This window comes from Gadus macrocephalus, chromosome 11 (genome assembly GCF_031168955.1).
Source record: "Gadus macrocephalus chromosome 11, ASM3116895v1".
NCBI classification, from domain to species: Eukaryota; Metazoa; Chordata; class Actinopteri; order Gadiformes; family Gadidae; genus Gadus; species Gadus macrocephalus.
Genome location: NC_082392.1, coordinates 2,235,154 through 2,242,654, shown reverse-complemented (window position 1 = coordinate 2,242,654; position 7,501 = coordinate 2,235,154).

Here is a 7,501-nt window from a genome sequence, read left to right as displayed (position 1 = left end):
GAAATAACATCACTAAATACTGTTCAAGAGTCTTAACGATGTGGTGTTTCTGAAGCGATTGCTTTTTATAGATGTAATGTATTCCGAGTGCTTGGATCGACAGGACGTGCTGTTTATTCCACCCGTCCTGTTTCATCCTTTAAATACTGTTTAGATATTGTAAATATGCTGTTTAAACATTTCCTCAGCATTGTTTCATCGCTGGCAGGTTTGAGTTTATTTTCACGTCGGTACTACTTCGGTTAAGAACGTTTTTATCATTAGCCTAATGACCGTGGTCTAATCTTTAATCATCCATCACTTTCTTCTGGAGACAGGGTGTTCATGTATCTGGAGTCATCCGTTTGAAGAGCATTAGCAGTGTGAGACATCCCACTTCTTTTCAAGATGACAGTTCAAAACCTCTCTCTCTCCCGTTATTTTTAAACAGAAGAGGCTCATGCGAGGATGCAGGAGAGCGGGTGAGACTCCCTCCTACACCCCCAGCGCGTCTTATTTTGAGCATTGTCAGAGAGCATTCCGAGGCCTGTCATTGGCTCGTCTCTCGTCTCTCTCCGCTCCGGATAAGATAAAACAGAAAATCAAAAAGCAAGAAGTCCTCACGCCGTTGCTGTGCATCGCGTGGAGCGTGCTCAGAGAACGACCGTCCTGACAGCGCTTTGATGAACGACTACGCGCTTTATCCTGAGGGCCAATCAAAAGCGCTCTGTGACGTCGACTCTCCCCAGCGCACTGATGTAACCAATTAACGCAGAAGACAGAAAACCACGCTCCTACTCCGACTGCGCACCTGTCTTTACCCCCAGCTGATCCCGCGGTGACGGCTCGGTCGACGCCATGGCAACTCGATACTGTTTAAGGAAGCTCAGATGGAAGTCATAAATAAATATGTATGTATGTAACTTAATGAATAATGAATATTATTTAGAAAAAAAACGCAAAGCAGAGATGGTTGCACCTTCTCGCAGCTCTCCGGAGAAAGGATTGTCTCGTCGTTTTGACCAGTCTCGGGGTTTACTGTTAATAATGGATGTAGGCCTGTCTGAACATGTTCGCCGGCACCCCCCTGAACAGCGCAGACCCGTCTAAATAAGGAAGACGGCGGTGCTGTTGTTGCTTATTGCTGTAGTTTCTCCCAGATGTATTCAGAGTGTCCCAGAGCATGAATAAATCAGGGATACTTTTCATTAAACAAATAAAATAAGTGACCCATTCCCCGACAGGAAACTAAACAAACGAATGTGTTGTATTGGATGCAATTAATATTTAAGGTTTGTTCAGTGTAATTTACCTCCAATTTAGGATCTTACATTTTGCATAAATTATTTTGTCTACGAGTCTTGAGATAGACACTGAGATCATAAAGCTGCACTAATCATTTATTTGGTTGATGCCTTCTTCAGACTCGAGCTCTGTGCCACATGAGACCAGTATGGGATTATTCATATTCATGATTCAAAAGTGATGAAACCGAATTAGTTTTTTGACTAAATTGACCACCCTGTATCTCAACGTAGATCTCCAAACCCATACTATTCATCATGAAAGGCTGCTCACACACTGTTAGGGAAAGGTAAATGGTACAATTTAAGGCCTTATTGCACTTACAGGGATCCAGCCTTTAGGGAAAGTCGGTTAGGCGTGTACTCGCTGCCCCCTTGTGGCCAGAAATCAATGAATGCATCTTTAAAATGTATTTATTGCTACTGTAATTGCTATCTTATTTGCTACTCGTTGTGAAAGCAGAATTCAGCAACTTTCTACCATTTCAAACATGTACATGTTTGAAATGGTATTGTTACCACATATCCTCTATTTCAAGGTCACCCAGGTGACCTTGGGTGTCTTGAAAGGCGCCTCTAAATTAAATGTATTATTATTATTATTATTATTATTTCCCTATTTTCTCTTTACATTAGCTCGGTGTGCAGCGCAGAACAAACCCAACGGGTTCCATCTTGAGCCTGCCTGGTGTTATTGCATCCACACATCAGAGAGCTCCCTGTCATCGCGCCGGGCCCGGTGTCGCCTCTCTGTCGCCTGATGGGGAGGAGGATATTCCTGGGCATGGGCCCCGGGTCAGGGATCGATACAGGCCCCCACTGGATCTTCTCAGGTGAACGTGCGCGGCTCTCGGGGATGTATTACTTTGCACCGTGTGGGCGTCTTGGCTGACGAACAAGACGGATGCTGGGGAGCGGTTCTGGGCCATCAGACGATGAAGGCTTCAGTCTGGATGAGATGTGATAACCCCATACACCCACACGGAGACAAACACACACACACACACACACACACACACCAACAAACACACACACACGCACACACACACACACACACACACACACACACACACACACACACACACACACACACACACACACACACACACACACCAACGCTCACACACACGTACACACACAAATAACACACACACACACACACACACACACACACAAACACACACACACACCCCAACACTCATACACACCACAAACACACACACACACCAACACTCACTCACTCACTCACTCACACACACACACACAAACACACACACACACACACACACACACACACACACACACACACACACACACACACACACACACACACACACACACACACACACACATAGAAACCAACACTCCAACACCATACACAAAAAGATGTCCTCCTCACTGACTGACAGCTTGTCGTGCTGGGCTGTTAGATCTTCCACATTGGTGCAAATTGAAAGGAGGTATTGATAGGTGATTCGTCAAGCTGCCATCTGCGGATCAGTTTTGCATCCCAGCAAGAGTGTGGTGTAGCGAGTCATGAAAGGTGAGAGAGCGAACGTGTTCCCTGCCAGTCGAGGTACACCTCGACTGGCAGCCCACGCCGCCTACAAACCCGGCGCTGCAGGGGAAACACACTCAACCGGGACTGCATTGAGCGGCCCCCGGTCCTTTGAATTGTGTTTTTGACGTTCCCATGATGGTCACATTGAAATATCTTTGGGTAAAAAAACTATATAAAAGTAGAGCCTTTTCCACTCCAGGGATACCAGAGATGAGTATAGACAACGGCCAGACGGGAGGATATTGGTTTACTGTTTGTAACCTGCATTCCCCCATGCAGGCTGTAAAACCAATATGTTGCATCTGCAGATATGTAGCATATACTATATCCGAAACATAATATGTCTACATAGTACTCTTTTTTTTTTTAAAGACCTAAAAACTTGGTGTCTTTTAGAGGACACCAATAAAATCAAACATATCTGGTGAAATGCAGGCTGGGGCTTACGCTCTTTCTGATTGGCTGAGAGGTTGCCAGATGATCTCACTCCATCATTTGGCAGCAATCCCACCCATCAGGAAGAGCGCGGTAAATTAGCGCGAAGTTGCATTTGTTTGGGTTGGGTTTTGTTTCAGTATTCAGTGTTCAGTTATCACAGCTGACGGCCTCCGAAACGCTAAACTACTAAGCTCGGTAATTATTTACCCCGGGTCGCCAACACTGTTGATGAGTAGCTTTTGGTAAAACAACAACCGCGACGCCGCCGACGACAAATCCAATTAACCACCGAGTTAGCCCTTTCTCCGTGGGCTCCAGAGAGAGAGAGAGAGACGGTACAGCCCGCCGTTTCTCCTATCCTTTGCTTCCGCGACCCCAGGTGGAAAGAACTTTCCCCGCTGCGCACCACTAGATCTTGATAGGGCCGTCTCCGGCTTCTCCCAGCTCCAAAGTGCCTCTTCATTTCACACGACGTCAACGGATATGAAATGAGATGTGAGGAGGCCTTAAAGGCGTTAAATTCCCTTTCAGTATCGGTATCTATATCACTCACCGCCTAGCTGCCTTTTATCCTGACTGCTTACGGCAGTGGGGGAGAAACGGCACTCTTGGATTTCAGAGACTCCGGAGTTGTCGGAGCTCGGAGTGTGCGCCACGCTCTGATTTATTCTGCTGTTCTCCGTCTGCCTGTTCCCCTGGATGTGGCGATTCCTCCGCGCGCGTCTAAGGGCACGGGCTGGGTGCTGCGCGCTTGTTTACTGGTCACATGCTCACGGAGGAGTTTTCTTCATGTGCTTCCCGGTTTCTCGATTTGCATATTTATTTCCTCTTGCTTGCCAATGTCATTATCATGTAAAGTTACATAATGTCACGCACACACAAACGAGTGCGCGCACGCACGCACACACACACACACACACACACACTCATACACACACACATACAGCCACACACACACACACACACACACACACACACACACACACACACACACACACACACACACACACACACACACACCAATCATACATTTGTGATCTGTGAGGCACAGCTTGACAAAATGAGTGCAGGCTAGTCCACAGGATGCTGACTCCCAGATGAAGCGTTGTGGGTTTGAAACCCGTTATCTAGAGTTCCATGTAAACAGGTGTCCTTGAGCAGGTTATCCTTACCCCTACCTGCTAATGAATAACTCAGTATCAAAAGAATGTTAGAGACTAAATCGTAGTCGATAACGGTAATACTGAGTATGAGCGCAACATGTGTAAAGATATGGTTCATGCCACGAACGCCCTTGAAGTTATTTGAGAGCCCTCTGGAACATTCTGTGTTGTTGGAGTGAGTGCTAGGCTGAGATTTCTGCTCCCTGACCCCCCTCCAGCAACCCCCCCACTTACCCCCCCACCCCCCTCTGTGATGGACGTCTGTAAAGCCATGGTCCAGCCGTCTGCAGAGTCCATCGTAAGACAGCAGACGCATAAAGTACACCGGGTTCCGTGGGTTGTCAGCGGAAAAGAAGAAGAAGTCCAAAACTAAAACTTACCAGAGCACAGATTTCATGCTTGGTTGTAGACTGCACGGGGAATGTGAGCAAACCTGCACAGCCGAATCCTCAGCGAGCCGGATATATAAACGTTTCAGGTTTAAAGGAGGACCATGAAACCCCTGGATTAGTAAGGCTTGCATAACCACTCCTGTTGAGAAGGAAGGCTCTCCACGCTCATTCCCACAACGTGAGGCCTCATCTCCGCCGTCTACCTTGGGCAAGATGCCTCGCCCCTGCCTGCCCCATAATAACGTCTATCTCAAATACACCTAAGTACAGCACTTTGGAGGAAAAACTAAATATTAGGCTCAATGGAACCCACTCTAAACTCTACTAAAGTGGATGGAACGTAGCACGAGGAGGAGGCTCTCCCCGATTCCCTCCGGTGCCCCTCCTCCCTGTCCCCTTTGTAACCCCCGGGGTACGTGCCGCCGTTTCCCCCGTCAAACCCCAAAGTGCCGCCGAGATTGATTCCCGATTGAGACGGCGCTCCCATGTTAATCATCGGCGGCAGTGCGACGCAGCTTCAAACGGAGCCAAGCCGCCATATGCTGTTTGGTTAATTCTGCCGCACATCATCACTCAATCCCATCCCTTTGTTTTAGCATGACGGATGACCCTATCCCCCCCCCCCCCTCCCCTCCCTCCCTCCCTCCCTCCCCTCCCTCCCTCCCTCCCTCCCTCCCTCCCTCCTTCCCTCCCCCTCTCCCCCCTCTGTCTGTTGTTATTCTCACGCCAGCCGCGGCTCCCCCATCAGCAGAACCGTCCCGAGCCCCCCTCCGTACTCCGCCCCTCGCTGAGCGTGGAGGAGCCCTTTTCTTCAGTCACACTTCTCACATTTAATTAACCCGCACGCCGCGGACATAAATCAATACAGCGCTCGGGAAGAAAAAAAGAAAACGAGCAACACAGGCGGCGTTTGGCTGGTGAGGTCTCGTCGGAAAAATGTAATCTCTGCACAAACATTGTCGGTTTTTGCAGTTGGCTATGCAAATGGCGGCGGGTTCAGGAGCAGCAAGCTAGTCTCGTTAGCACTGGGCCACAGGCCTCACCTCATCTTTCCCCGCTGACTCTCAAATTACCTCGGCTGGTGTGAGTAATGCAGGGTTTTATTTAGCCCGCGCCGGGGTGTTCTGTTTACCCCTACAAAACCACAAGCCTAATTGCATGATACAAACACCATTAGCGAGTTAGTTTTTTCCAGTGCCCTATAATTAGCAAAATGGTAATATTTTGTCAGTGGGCGTGGGCTAATGCATAAACATCACGATCGCGTCGTGCACCGCAAGTCCGTCAAAAACAAATAGAAGTCGTCGTCAAAGTCGTTGTCATGGTTGCCCTCTCTGTTGTTATTTAATCGGCTATTATTGACACGATTATGTTTCCGGTCTTCACGGGACGTATTTTAATGAGCAAATAGAGATAGGAAGGAAGGGGGAGGATACTGTTTCAATCAGGATACTGTTAGTAGAGCCTTATCGGCTTCAAATGGTGAAGACACAAAGCTAGTGCCCTTCTTTATGTATTTTAGATGATGTTTGTATAAACATGGAATATTATAAAATGTAATCGAATAGCTCAAATGGATGTCGATAATTTTGAGCGTTTTGGTAAACAAGATGTGTGCGTGGGGACTTCATGTAATTCTATTTAGGCCTGTATACTCCATTGTCCTGGGAAGAGAAACATGTGCGGCCAGTGAAATGACTGCAAATTTTCCCCTGGACATGAATTGTAGATGCTCCCTAATTGTTTTTCCCCATGTATGGTAATTGGTGGACGGTCCCTGGGCTTCCCTCAGGTGCATTGATTGGAGCGCACCCTGGGCACATGTAAACAGCAGATATCGTTTGGGCAGGCCACCACATTATCGCAGCCTGACATCGCCACGCCTATTCTCAATTGCGTTTGGACTTTTCATCCTGGTGGTGAGTCAGTTTTCTACTACTTGTAATAGTCTAAGCTAAAAGCTGCGGTGTACTCCTGAAAACTACAAGTGCGAACGATTCAGAAAGGATAATCAGCCCGGGTATGGGTTCTTGCATGTTTAAACGCCCCAGTGGTAAATTGAGCACATAAACTAAGTAAGTTGGTGCATATTCTGCACTAGGTTTAACTACCAAGCTGGAGGGAAGTTTCAGTTTTTCTACAGGGTGCAAATTATTATGATTTTAATCTGTTGAGCACTTAAATATATGATACCAGTACATCTTTGACAAATAACCACGATTTTCTCAGAGAAAACATAATGTCATTCATTGAAGAAAACTCGGATCGTTTTTCCGCCTGCAGTCATAGCAGAAGCACCTTGATTAAATATCAAGCTCTGATATTAAGATCCAGTACACCTCCTTCCCCTGCATGAGTCAATCTCCCACTCCCCCACTCACTACTACAACCCCCTGGTAACAACCTGGCTCATAAATACCACTACACTTCTGTTGGCTGCTCAACCCAAAGCACTCGGCACAGCCCACATTTATTATCGTATTTGATATATTTATTAAAATGATTTTGGCTGTGAGAGCTCGTTAAACCACAAAGCTTGAAGAGACGAGTTGCAAATTGTAACCCTACAAAGAAAGAAAGTGAATAAAAAATTGGCAGTTGATATAAACCACAGATTATCTTTAATTATTTTCTTGTAAGTGTTAGGGTATTTTATTTTTAATC